This window comes from Haplochromis burtoni, unplaced genomic scaffold (assembly GCF_018398535.1).
Source record: "Haplochromis burtoni strain Fernald_Lab_line unplaced genomic scaffold, NCSU_Asbu1 Contig_161, whole genome shotgun sequence".
In the NCBI taxonomy this organism is placed as follows: domain Eukaryota; kingdom Metazoa; phylum Chordata; class Actinopteri; order Cichliformes; family Cichlidae; genus Haplochromis; species Haplochromis burtoni.
In genome coordinates, this window is record NW_024582522.1 from 1,357,948 (window position 1) to 1,372,091 (window position 14,144).

Here is a 14,144-nt window from a genome sequence, read left to right on the forward strand (position 1 = left end):
AAGGCTGGTGTCAATCCCTGTCATGCCCACCTCTAATGTATTCCCACTAATCTCAGCCAGTGTCAAACTCCCTCTCTGGTTGTGGAACTGGTTGTGGAACAGTGCACATACTTGTTTTTATTTTTGCACATCCCACTCAGAGTAACAAAGCCCTGATGTTGAATTTTCAGTACAGGTGCCTTTTCAAACAAGCCAGTTCTTCATTTCACAAAGTCCCTTTTTGACCTTGTCTGAGTGCAGTTCTGAAATGTTTCTGATCCTTTGAAAGATGCACTGTTCCAAAGCACTTGCATCCTACACTAAAATTAATGAGACTACCTGTTATCTTGATTTTTTTTTTCAACCTAAAGCCTTGCATGTGTGGGAGTAGATGTCAGCTTTTGGTGTCCAGGCTTTCAGACCTTCAGATTTGAAAACTAGAAAGACTCTCTTGTTGTGAATAAAGACTCGACTAGTCTTGTTAAAGCATTTAGGATAATTTTGTAACTACAGACACGGCCTATAAATATATATTTGTATATCTCATTAAGATATCATTAAGAACTGCAGCTTTATCACCACTTTTATAAACAAATTGAAATGCTAAAAGATTCACAGACTGGTTGGCATTGATGTGTTTTGTGTGTATGTGTGTGTGTGTGTGTGTGGGTGTGTGTGTGGATGTGTGGATGTGTGGTTGTGTCATGTGTGTTGTGTTGTGCTTATCATGTGATACTGTTATGATCTTCTGCACATGACCAGCCAAGGCACTACAGATAAAAATGAGCTTAAGCTAACTTTGGTACAATACATTGAATGGCAATTACTGATAATAATAGCAATAATAGCAATTATACACACAATTACACGCAGGTCAAATATAATCAAAGAATTCATTCTTATGCTTTAGTATTATTCGTTTTATTAATTCCAAACTATTTCATTTATACTGACTTTGTCTGGACTTTGTTAGAGGTAGTCTCAACATACTTATTCATGCAACCACAAGCCACTGTTTTTCTGAAATCCTTAAGCTCTGAGAGCAAATTTTGTCAGCATACATGAATCTCACATGAAATCTTGTTATCCTTGTGTGCAGGTCTGCTTTTAAATTGAATTATCAGTAGATTTGAACAAGTCATTCAATTCAGTGTCATTGTTGGGAGTAAAACATGAGGTGTAATATCATCCGTGATGGAAATTCATGTATCACTGTTATATTCACTTATCATCATCTCCAGCACTTCCAAAATACCAACATGTACAGTTACTGTTGCTGCACGCCTGTACAGTTACACTGAATGCGGCCTGACTCACTTTGCCATTCATCAACACGCTCCTCAGTCAGAAGTCACGTACCAACAGCTAGTGACTCTGAAAAAAAACATCTTATTGGTTCAACTTTATAATCTCGCTTTTATCAATCCATTATACTGTATGTCAGATGTATAAGACATAAACCACTCTGTGGGAGGTCACTTAATTGATTTAAGTTAGATTCCTGCTGTGTGCTTTTAGTCCAGTGAAAGGCCACTGGTAGAAAAATGTTCTGATTGTGATTAAATGATTGCCTTATGAAAATGTCCCTGGTGAAAAATCATTAAGAAACAAGAATTAAATTGTTAAAACAGAATCTGCAAGACTTGTTGTTCCTATACATCTCATATTTGATGTAATCACATTTTGCAATATTTTTTTAAATAGCAGCATTTTATGTTTTTAAGGTTTTTGTGTTACAGAAAATTTAAAATAATGTCTTCTTCTACATATTAGTGGGTGTGTATGCATGTGTCAGGCTAAGTAAACAGTTGATTTGCAACTTTCCTTCTATTATTGCTGTTTATATGCAGATGGTTGTTTGTATTTCTATACTGAAACCCAGTAGCATGCATTATCAATTCTTATGACTAAATGTACTGTCCTTGGTCCATTTGTAATTAAGCAATGTGAACACAAACTGGACCTGAGTGGGCAATTTATCTTTTTTGCTTTCCTTGCTGCAGACAACACAGAGCTGACTTGACTTCTGAGGACAGATTTAAGCCCAAGAGCCACTACTTTTCAAATGCATCCTCATTCTGAGTGTTTAAGCCCCAACTTGATTTCTGTCATAGACAGTGTATGCACACTCACACATATAGATATATGTATATTAATGTACAGCTTGCAATATCAGAGTCTTTCCTTCTGGAACTCTACCCACACTTTCTCCTTTTCCAACGGTATTCCCAGAACTAAGCCTCTGATTGCGCCACACAGACAGCTGGGGTAGACGTACGTGCAGACGCATTTTAATCAGAGCAAATAAATCTATATCAGCTGCTTTCTGGAGCTCTCAAGTGTGTCTTAAAAACATGTATGTATGTCTTCTTGTCAGAGCCTTGGGTAATGTGCTTTGGTCCGGTCAGGCAACTGAGCACAACATGCTTGACATGCCCCTGAGAGGACAGTGTGTAAATATACCCAGTATGTGCGTGTGTACATCTCTGGCAAACCATCTTCAAGGTATTCTGTGAAAGCTCTGGATTCACTAGATGAAAAAAAAAAAATCAATGAACTAAGATTTAAATATAAACCGTCACTGATTTGATTATCTGTGACATCACAGTGTTACACAGATTTGTTTTTGTTGCTTTCTGTGCAACTAATCAGACATTTTTCTATTGTGTCTCTGGGGAGAGTATCCCCCATTCAAAGTATCGCATCACTGACAGAATGCCCTGACCATTAAAACAAAGGAAAGCATAAGTATTGATTGTCACTTGAATCGCCACCTTATCGTGCTGGAGTAGACCACTCTATTTAGATTAGACTACACATTTCATTGCGTGTCTATCTGTCTATCTACTCTTAGACACCAAACACTTTTGGGTTGATTACTGAAAAAGTAATGTATTGCACATTACTCGTCCCTTTTGTTAAAAGTAATACTGTACATCTTATACTGTGCTTAATTATTTCCCAAATAAAGTCATTTGTTACACTGCTTTTGCATTACTCAGCCACATGATCTGAAATAAGCTGTTTCACTAGCTGGGCCCACGTCCTCATTTTAGGTTTGACAGCATTTTAGTAGGTAAAGGTGAATGAACTGAGCTGCGGTTTGGGGAAGGCATCGAAGGGGCCTGGCGACGGCTCCCAGGCCTGGCAGATCCCCATGTACTAAATAGGAGTAAAGAAGTTAAAGAATTGAGAACAAGGTGGGAGGGTGGGGCACGTAAAAGAGCCAATGTTGTGTTCTTCCGCTTAAAAGGGAGTTTTTCCCTCCTACTGTCACCTAGTACTTTCTCATAGAGGGCCATGTGATTGATGATTGGGGTTTCATTCTAATATTGTGGTGTCTTTAACTTACAGTTTTAGCAGTTGGAATTAATTGTTGTTGTGAATTGTTGCCATATATAAATAAAATCAATTTAATTGGATTGAATACACCTAACATTGATGAGGATCTACAAAATACTCGACATTATTTCTGATAAATTTCAGGACATATTGTCAGTTTTATTTCACAGTGATAATGACAAACCTAAGTGCATGAAAATCAATGAGCATCCTGGAAAACACTGTGCAAAGTGGAGTGCAGCAATATTTACCCTTGCCTCGTGTTGTTGTTTCATGTTCGTGAAGGTGGTGCAGAGCTCATGAGCGTTTCCAGTTTGATCACTGCCATTTCTCATGTCCTGTCATTCAAGCTTTGCCCCTAAATGATTAATCTCAGATCATTCGCACCTGCAAATAATCATGGCCAACATCATTAACCTGGTTGACCCCCTGTTCCCTGTCCAGCTCATTTTTCTCGACTGCTGAGCCTGTTATTCTGTCATTCATCACTCCACTCTGACATCATCTCCAAACACCATGAGAGGAGAACAGCATGTCTTATTGATCTACCGTCATTGCCTAGAATTGACCAAGACGAAAGTGATATAATACTCACACTTTGGTATTACGGTAAGTGTATAAAAGAGGAAAAGAGAGACAGCCCTTTGTTACTGAGTATAAAATCCTTGCCTAGAGAAATTATGGTGCTAATAAAAACGTATATGATGCTTTCTTAATTTTTTAGGAAACCGTTTCTACTTTTTGCATATTTGTGACACTTTTTTCAGATCATCAAACAAAGTTTAATGTTAGACAAAGATAAATACAAAATATAGCTTTTGAATGGTTAAACCTACCTGGTCCTATGTGAAAAAGTATTACTCCCTCATACAAATTTCCATCAATTCATACAGTTCCTGAAGCAGCGACACAGCCCCCGATGTCACACTACCACCATCACATTTGACTGTTGGTATGATGCTCTTTTTATGAATCTTATGCCAGATGTAAGCAGAACCAAACATTTCTGACTTTGTTTCTCGGCTGTTTCTTCAAATTGTGGCAGGATGTGTTACTTTTTGAGATCTTTTAGCCTATTTTACTTTGTCAGACATGTTCTGTCTAACTGATTTCTTGATTTAACAGCTCTGGCAGTAATCAGGCCTGGCTGTGGCTAAAGACATTTAATTCAGTTTTCCCAAAAATGTGGTTCATCACAATTCTTAACTATGGAGCCAATTCGTTTTTCACATCTGGCCAGGTAGATTTGGATAGATTTTTTTTCCCCTTAATAAATGATCAAATAAATTGACTTTATTTATGGATTATCTTTGTCTAATATTAAAATTTGTTGGATGATCTGAAATATAAAAGTTTGTCAAATGCAAAGAACTCAGAAGAGAACAAGAGTAATAGAATAAACAACATCACAATGATATATGGGAATATGACAGTAAATACTAAATATTAAACATTATTGTGCAGCACATAAGATCAACAGAACACAGTGTGCTTTGAGGTAGGAGCCAAAAAGGGTGTAGTTTGTGGGTGTGATCACCCGTGTGTACACCTGTGAGCATGGACGTGCTTGTTTTTTGTTTTTTAAAAGGTTCCTTCATGTAATAATCTGCTAGAGGGTGTGGGGGGGCCACAGCCCCGTCCTCCAGGGCATGAAGCAGGTATGGAGGAGAGAACTCAGAGTTCTTAATTATATACAAATCATAGATGGTAAGAGTGTTCGCTTAAATGAGGACCTCAATAGAATTTTGGAGATGTGTGTTTTAATGTAGTGTTCCATTCATCTTTCTTTCCCACAAGAAACAGCTATGAACTATTTTTCTTGCCTGTTACATTTTTCCCCACTTTTAACATGAACAAACAGAGATGATGTGATACTGAGCTTCTTCAACTGACAATGTGCTGATAATGTATTCACAACTTCACAAAAAGCTTTATTTCTTCTGTTTCTGCCAGCCTTCTGCTTCTGGTGTCCTAAAGCTCCATTCACACAGGAAGCAATTAGCAACAATGTGGTGACCAGAGACATAGAAAATGAGCGATACTCACCGACTTCAAGTGATGACAGGCAGTTCTTTTCCACAAGCGGCGGAAATACCTAATCCATAATGATGCTGTGCATTTTCACTGAGAAATATCTGGTTATATACAGGTTGGCACTGGCACATTACTGCAAAATGACGTAAGTTGGAACCTCTGCTTTATGATGGAAAAGAAGTAAAAACAAGATAAGAGTGCAAACAGTAACATCGAGAAGTCATGGTAAAAGTCGAGCTGAACCTTCAATATTTAATATTCAATTATGAAAGCGATTTAAATGCAGGACAAATCTCAAAGGCAAAACAATTTATGAAAAACAGTCTGTAATGACCCTCTAGTCAACCTTCTCCCTGCTGGGGCCCAGTGAGCAGAGCTGTACTGTTAGGGAAATTCAAATTACTCAGTCTAAATCCACAATGTGAAGAGGTGTCAGCCAGCTGTCTGTAACCCAGTGCTTACTTTGTCTTTAGGTTAATATTCCTTTTGGTTTTCTAAAATTCTTTGTAATAATCACCTCTAACATATTTGTCTAGCCTTGAAGTTGTGAAGACACAATAGCACACTGGTATTGCTTTCTCTATTTTTGTTAAAGACTCTGGCTATGGACTTTAAATCTATTGCTTTCTAAATATTTATTCAGCTCACCGTATAATACACAAATGCTTCCCTCCTTGAAAAATAAACTTCAAACAGGACTTACTCATCTTCATGCTCTAAGGCAATGTTTTAATTTCCTCTGTCTGCACCAAAAACTGTGTGCACAAAATACTACTTTTAAAAGGCATCTGTTGTAGAGAAGCACAGAAAATGAGCATTATAACATATTTTTTTCAAGGTTTGTGTTGAAGGAAGAGTTCAGGTGAAATTTCAGCTGTTGTGAGACTAAGGTCATTCCTTTGTAGAACAGTTCTTCAAGATATACGGTCCCTTCCTTTCAAAACTTTACTAAAAGAAATACTTGTCAAAACATGTTTCCCATTTGTTAGTCTCTTTTTTAAAAATTGAAAAGCATTGAGCAAGCCCAGGTGTGATGACAAAATACATCTTAGGATAGTCAGAGAACTGAGCTTTTGTTTCTCTGTCGTATACCAGTCAGCAGGCATGTCATATTTGTCACAGTTTATATGGTACTTTCTCTTTCAGTCATGAAGCCTTGTCTCAAGTCTCCAGAGCTTGTGTGGGAGTAATTGTCCCAAACAGGGAACTGAAGTTTCTGTCATCAAGACATCAGACCGGATAGCAGAGGCTTCTGCCAGACATCAGTATCTTGGGCTTAATCAAAATGGGTTTGATGGCAGAGCTATTGAGTCTCACAGTTATATCAGTTACCACATACTTGTCGAAACCATTTGGGCATTGCAAATACTGCACCTACTGAATTCTATATGATCTGTGTTAGTTATAACTACTGCATGCATGCTGCACTTGCTCTGCTTGACACCAATGGCAAACTTGAGGGGCACAAAAGCTAATGTCATATTTTGCATGTTTTTCATCTCTCTGCCACATTTCATGGTATTTTCATGGTGTTTGTGATGAAAGCTGTACATATCAAAAATCACATCTAGAAATGCACAACTGTGGCAAGGTTAACATGTAGGCAGACAAACGTCATCACATGTCTTACCCCAACCTACACGTGAATGTTTTTCCCTTACGTGATCAGATAATTTGGTATTCTTGCTGATTTTTAAATAAATTGGTAAATCTAATGGAGTAAGATTGTCATTGTTTCAAGCTGGAAAGATGATTTCTATGCATGTCAAAATATGACAGAAGCCACAACATTTTTATCGTAATGCCTAAGAATAACCTAAAGCGCTGACCATAAAACTGACCTCTGGAAACTGGCCTGATCAAAATAACTTATACTTACTTACCTGTAGTTTCCTATTAAACCAGCACAGATTTGTGAAGATATTAAGATAGGAAGATGCTTAATCATTAAACTATTTTAATCATTAAATTTAATCATTAATTACTTAGATACAGATACAGGAAAATGAAGAATGACAAAAAGGTTTTCTCACTATTTTAGGTCATGTGTTATATGATTCTTTTTCCCCACACAAAATGATCCATATGAGTTCCACCTACTCTAGTCAGATGATCTAGGAAGACCTATAAAGAACATAAAAAACTGTAACAGTAAAATGCAGCATTGCTAAAATAAGAATAATAAAGTATAAAAGAATAATAGAGAGGTGTGATCTGTGGCTCGGCTGTAGGTCAGGGTGGTGCAGTAGGTTCAAGGGATCTTGACCGGCGAGGCCAGCAGCTATCATCTAATCATGCCTCCCCTATTTCTGTGGCACACCAGGACCTGGAGGAAAGAACTGAATCTGGGACTGTAAATAACTAAAAGGACTGTTAAGCACTGAATATATTTATTTTATATTTTCAATTTATGTTGATATTTTTTTCCAATGTAATGGCAGCACTTTCAGAGTCTGACAATTCCGCATAGCCTAATAAAGATGATGTGGAAATTACATTAGTTTGAAATTAATTTTATTTTTTCTTGGTGATAAACGGTTTCAATCTTCTAATCTGCGTGATAGTATCTGCAATTCCAGGAATGTAAAACAGATGTAACAGTAGATTAGATTGAACTACAAAAATATTTATTCATTTTTTTTGCATTACCAACTGAATGCATGCGAATTCCAGTGAAAAGGTAATGCACAGTTTGTGATGCTGTAACTTTACAGCTGGGGTTCATTTGGTTGTTTTAGTGAGGCCCAGCATAAGTTGCACATATAAATCATATTTGCTAAGCAGAGAACCACTGAACCCATGCAGTAAATAAAAGAATTTGCACTTGTAGCTGATTTTAAACCAAAACTCGAGCATAACCTGTTCCCATAGTGACGTAGAAAAAAAGCCACTGTCGTGACACTGAAACTCTTTAAGCTCAACGTAGCTCTCTAACTCTTTAATCTCACTTTGTAGTGTGCACCTCATGGCTTCCTCAGCCATCTTAGACTCTTCCTTTTTTAGTGTGTAGCTTCTTCGCCCTAGTAGCTCTTGACCTCTTACCTTTAATGCTCTCGCGTTTTTGCCTTGCTTTTTTCACTTGTCCCCATGTTGGTCTCTTTAATTTCATTTTTTCTTATCTTTCAAAGATTTTCTTTTCAGTATTTGTTTTGCAGAAATTAATTTTGATGTGCGCTCTCCATGTGGATGTTTTTCTTTATTTTTTAATAAGTTAAAGCCAAAAACCATGCCACAGATTCTATTGCTCCATATAGATAAGGAATGTAAAAACACAGAGATTAAATCCCAATCAAGGAATCAAGGACTAATAGCTTCTTCCTGCCAACCACTTTTTCCTTGACAAGTCAAAATCAAGTGGCTGTGCCCTGGCTGAACCTGCTCCATCTACTCTGGCCAGACTGTCAGAGTGTCTGAAAGGCAACTATAAATGAAGGCCTCCAGAGCTGAATTAGGAGAAGACGTTCGTGTCATTGTCGGTCATCTTCAGCACAGAAGGATGTGTTTATCTCCCAAGCCAGCTTGTGATTTCAGCAGTAGGCCAACCAGTTTAACTTCATCTGCCTCGTGGTAAAAGTAATGTCACTGGTACACTGAAAATAATCATCTGAAAATAATAATAAAAAATATATATATTGAAATTGCTTTAAATTACTCTGAATAATTTATTCAGTCTCAGAAAAATGTGATTAACTTCAATGGCTCTTTATTTTATTCATTTGCAACATGAGATTCAAATCTATAACTTTATTTTTTTTATTGCCTCATGAGTTTATGGCACTTTGCTCATGTTTCTTTCTAAGCTCGAGCATTCATCTGCTCATCGCTTCTCCTTGAAAATATCTGGTAACATCAATTATTGCATTCTTGTTCCTTTTTTAGATAGATCCTTGTAAATACACATATTTTACACATTTATTTTAAATTCTTGTGTTTTTTTTCCTTCATGCAGAGGTTTAGAAGAAATCTATGAACTGGCCAAAGATACCTTCTCTGGGAGATACAAGTGTGTGTACAGTATGACATGCACTAAATAAAATGGCTTGAAAAAATGTAAAAAACAAAATTTCAACTTGCTGAGCAAGAATTAAGCAACAAAGTTGAGTTTTACACAATAAACCTTCTTAAGAGTTGTCATCAAAATAGCTTACAGGACTTAATCATTCAGGATTTCAACCAAATAAAGATAATATACCAAGTTCTGACTGAAAGATTTCTAAAAACAAACAAAAAAAAAATCATACATTTGGATGGAAACGGAGATAGACAACTAAGTAGTAATATAATGATGTTGGTGGCTAACTAAAGAGCTATGACTAGGATAATATGTATATATTAGCACAGGTAAGATGAGGGTTAAATTGTTTTCAATTAAAGTTCATGTTGAGGGTCCCCAGAGGACAGAGATCATGTGGCAGAAAGAAAACAGTGAAAATGGACCAAACGTCAACTAATAAATTACTCACTATGAATAAGATTATTCACTATGAAAAAGTTTGGATTCTGAGCTTATTGTTCAAACTGAAATCTTAGTCCGCCTGAGAGTAATTATTTTCTGAAGTGTTTAAATATTTGGTGTCTGGGACACTGAGTTATTAAACATTTAGCTTTAAGACGTGCTGCACATGAACAGTGCTAAGCTAGAGAGGCCATCAATGACCACATATCTTTTCTTTTTTTAATTTAATGGCTTGTTTCTATTAAATAAAACACAAAGCAAGTGCAGGAGTGCAGGAGATGCTCGGGTGTGGAAACACAGTCATCATTTCATCAGCACAACAAGTGGATAAAAACCTGTTTTTTCTTTAGCTTTTCTAAATGTGGGAACTAAAAACCTCTTAATCAGAGTGTGAACTGGAAGCAGTGTTGTAACACTTTTGCTGCCTACTTTATCCTACCAGTAGAAGAAAAACAATGAAATGTAAGTCACATGGACACCTTCTTATAGGTCTTTGGCTGTCACTGGACTCCCCCCACTCAGTCAGACTGCTAGAAACTGTTTATCTTTATGTGAATTGTGACACCAAATACTTTAAAGGAAATGTATTTAGAATTTTACATTTAAAAAGTCATACTGTCAATCTTTCAATCTTTCACAATCATTATCAGCTGAGGACTAAAGCAAGAGGAGACTCCAAGAACAATCATATTATTGTGTATCTTATGAAAAGGTCTTGTATCAAATGGCGTGCACGTTCTCATGTGGCAGACATGGTGATGTTAAAAATGACACTGTGGAAACAAGGACTTCTCTATAGGAAGTTTCAGGCCTTTTGTCCTTGTATTGCTTTCTTATTTTTAATGAGCTCCTGTGTGTATAACCTGCATGACAAAAATGTTATAGTAAAGCAAAAAATTAATTGTGATTTGGAAACTTAAAGCCACTAGTACATTTGAACATTTATATAAATGTAGAGAGACATGTCTGAACCTGCATTTCACCTTTATGAATCAGTCCGTGCTTCATGGTAGTGTTAGCACACTCCACCATACAATCACTTTCATAGCTAAAAAAAGACCCTCAAGAACACAGAATGCCCACTTAATCAGTGATTGCTCCAGAGAAATGGACTTGCTGACCACATTTACAATATTGTTTGACCACAGGAATTAAAATTAATATCCTCTATTTGTTTCCATTTAAAAAAATAATTTGCAAAGATTTAAAGAAATTTTAAAAATGCTGTATTCATAGCAAAATGTAAATGAAACGTTTCTGTGCACAAAAAGACAAAATCAGATGTGCCATGCAGAAGAGACAAGCAGAAGAGTAAGAGTTCAGTCATCACTTTTAGCTTCCTTTCTGGTGCCATTTATCTAGCGAAATTAAACTTTTCTGGCCTTCAGGTTAAAAGCTTCAGTCTCTGCAAGGTTCCCATATGGATTACTATCAGTCTCCACGGAAACTGTTACAATAACTTTAAGTTTTATTACTAACCTCAGACACCTCATATTGGACTGCATCTTTGCACATTGTCCCCCTGGCACACTTACAGCAATTACATCAAGTTCAGTGGTAGAATTATATATCCAACCTACCCAGCAGATGTAACCCATCCCATGCCATTAAGGCCAAAAAACTTTTTTTTTCTTTTAATACTTGACGATAATCTATAGTATTTTTTGGCATGTGAGTAGCTCTAATAATGCAAATCAGTTCAAATAATTCAAACAGTGAATGAATTTGCATGAAAGTGATGGAAATGTTCTCGTGCCCTGCCTTTTCACATACCCCAATAATTAGGTAAAACTTTTTCATTCACATTTCTACATACTAACATGAAGTAATAACAATGGCAAACACTGTAACAGTCTAAAGATTTTTGTGTTAATGTTCTCACTGTGAGCATCTGGCATAAAGTACTGCTTTGAATAAACAGACACATTATCAGAGCTGTAGAGTTTTACCAGGTGATGACTGAATCTTTGCAGCTTGCGTGACTGAAAATATCAAGTGTCAAAAAGAACCCACCTTACACACGTTAAGTGCCCTCAAATGGATGTGGTTTTGCTCAAGTGCTTTGCTTAAAAGACTTTATTCAAACAAACATGTCTTTGGACTGTGGGACGAAATCAGAGAACCTGAAGGAAAACCACACGTGGAGAACATGCAGACTGTGCACAGGAAGGCTCAAGCCAACAAGAGAAAACTTTTAGCTGTCAGGCAACAGTAACCACTACATTATTGTTTGGTCCCATATGAGATTAATTAGTTTCCAGGGCCTCAAATGGAAATGTGTGTTGTGATGTTTCACTGTCGTTGTAACTGCACTGTGATTTTGCTTTGCTTGCACGTCCCCAAAGTCTGAGGTTAGAAGGATTATGTCTTGGCAGGATTGTGTTCATCCTGTAATGCACAAAAGGTCCCACTATTTATTGAATCAAGGTTCAATTTTCCAATTCGAACAATGTATGAGACTTACAGAATTCAACATGCAAAATCAATCTGTCTCTGTGTGGGACTGGAATCATGCCTTTATCACAGCTGAAGGGCACAAAGTGTGTTCTAAGTGTTCATTCTATTTGTTCAGCTCTTTGAATAAATTTTCTGTTATTCCAAGAACAGCTCAGGTCTGTGGCATGCTGGCAGAGGTTATTGTTGGCAGCAGCTGCAGAGTCCAGGAGTGACAGGCGCAAATACAGGGAACATAAAGAGGCCTTTAAGGTGCACAAATAGTTAATGTGGGCTAAGGGTCAATGACCTCTGCTATTGAGCAACCATGCCTGGTGACTGCACAGCCTTTTGCATGGGACAGAAATGCTATTACATATTGTATATGCATGTTTTCTGCACTTTCAGCATCTGAATCTGTTTCCCCTTTGTGGTGGGAATTGTCTGGTTTGTCAGCTTGTTAATTATTCTTTAGAAAATCTGTATTTATCTACATGTCACACTGACATCATTCACTTTGAGCTTGCAGTAAGGAGCATAGTTTCTAAAGTGTTGAGCTCGTTTAGGAGATGTGTGAATTTTAGTGCTGTAATTTATAGGGGCAGATTTTCATACTGAGATTTTTATACATTATAAAAATGAAGGGGATCCCGTGGGAGTGCAGTCAGATTTCTTCATACCTAGTCAGCTTTAAATGCCTACTGCTTTGACATATGCGCAGCTACAGCCTCAGAATTCACAGAACTTGGGCCCTTCGATGCCATGTATTTGTGTAGAGGTGAAAAGTAAAAGAATTTTAGAGCTTTGTGGAGATTTCACTAGTGTGCCATTTATAGAAACCAGTTTACAGTTTGCTGCTGGAAACTGAAGAAAACGTCTCAGAATCCTGCAGCTATATGTCAATAAGCCCATAATATGCATTAAAATGTAGCCACAACACCCTTTTCTCACACAATCCCATCAATGAACACAACTGAAGTTTGACATTTTAGATACGAACTGATAGATAACCCAGCTCTTATTGACTGTAATGGGAAATGCAGGCAGCATTTCATCTGTGGTGCATAATACTTCATTTTTTTCTCAAGGTCAGCTAGCCAAGCTTTAACTACAAAGATAAGATATTTGTGATGCTTTATAGAACCACTGTGAGTAGCTCAGAGGATAAGTTCTAGAGGATCCATCATAGTTTTTGAGTTTTTCATGTATGCACCCATACACAGTAACAATGAGAGCTAGGCAGTTCACTGATTTCACGTAAAACACAAAATTTAAAATAATTTCAGACAACTTTCATTAGTGAAACATCTGCACAAATAATTTCTTCAGTTTTCTTTTTTTTGTCACTCTTGGAAAGTTTGATAAATGCCCTCTCACTCGTCAGTTCTCCAGATCAAAATGAATAAAACTAAGAGATTCAGATGGTGATGCTCAGTGATGTTAAACTAGCAAATTATACAGATAGCTCTGTGAAGATCTGCATGTAGAGGCAGCAGCCAAGGAGCAATTTCGCAGCATGATTAATCATGCCGATTCCATGGTGGGCTTCATTTTGAGGAAATAAAATATGTTCCTTCTGTTCAGTTTAAAATGATATTAGGGTTAATTTAGTGTTAACTAACATGAATATAAGGATACGGGGGTGTCCAACTTTCACTATACAAAAGTCTACGTATATACCAAGCACACACAACAGATATTTAATAAGATCCCCGTGTCTACTGTATGTGTGTGTACTAGCTCTAATTGGGATTTAGAGAAAGTACTTTTAAATCTATTACTAAAACTACTAATATTGAGTGCACGGGGGTCAGGCCAAAATGATAATTGGATGATAAAATTGATTCTCACTTCTGTTTTATTTGCTTCAGGCCAAGGTTGTCCTATTTCTATTTCTTTT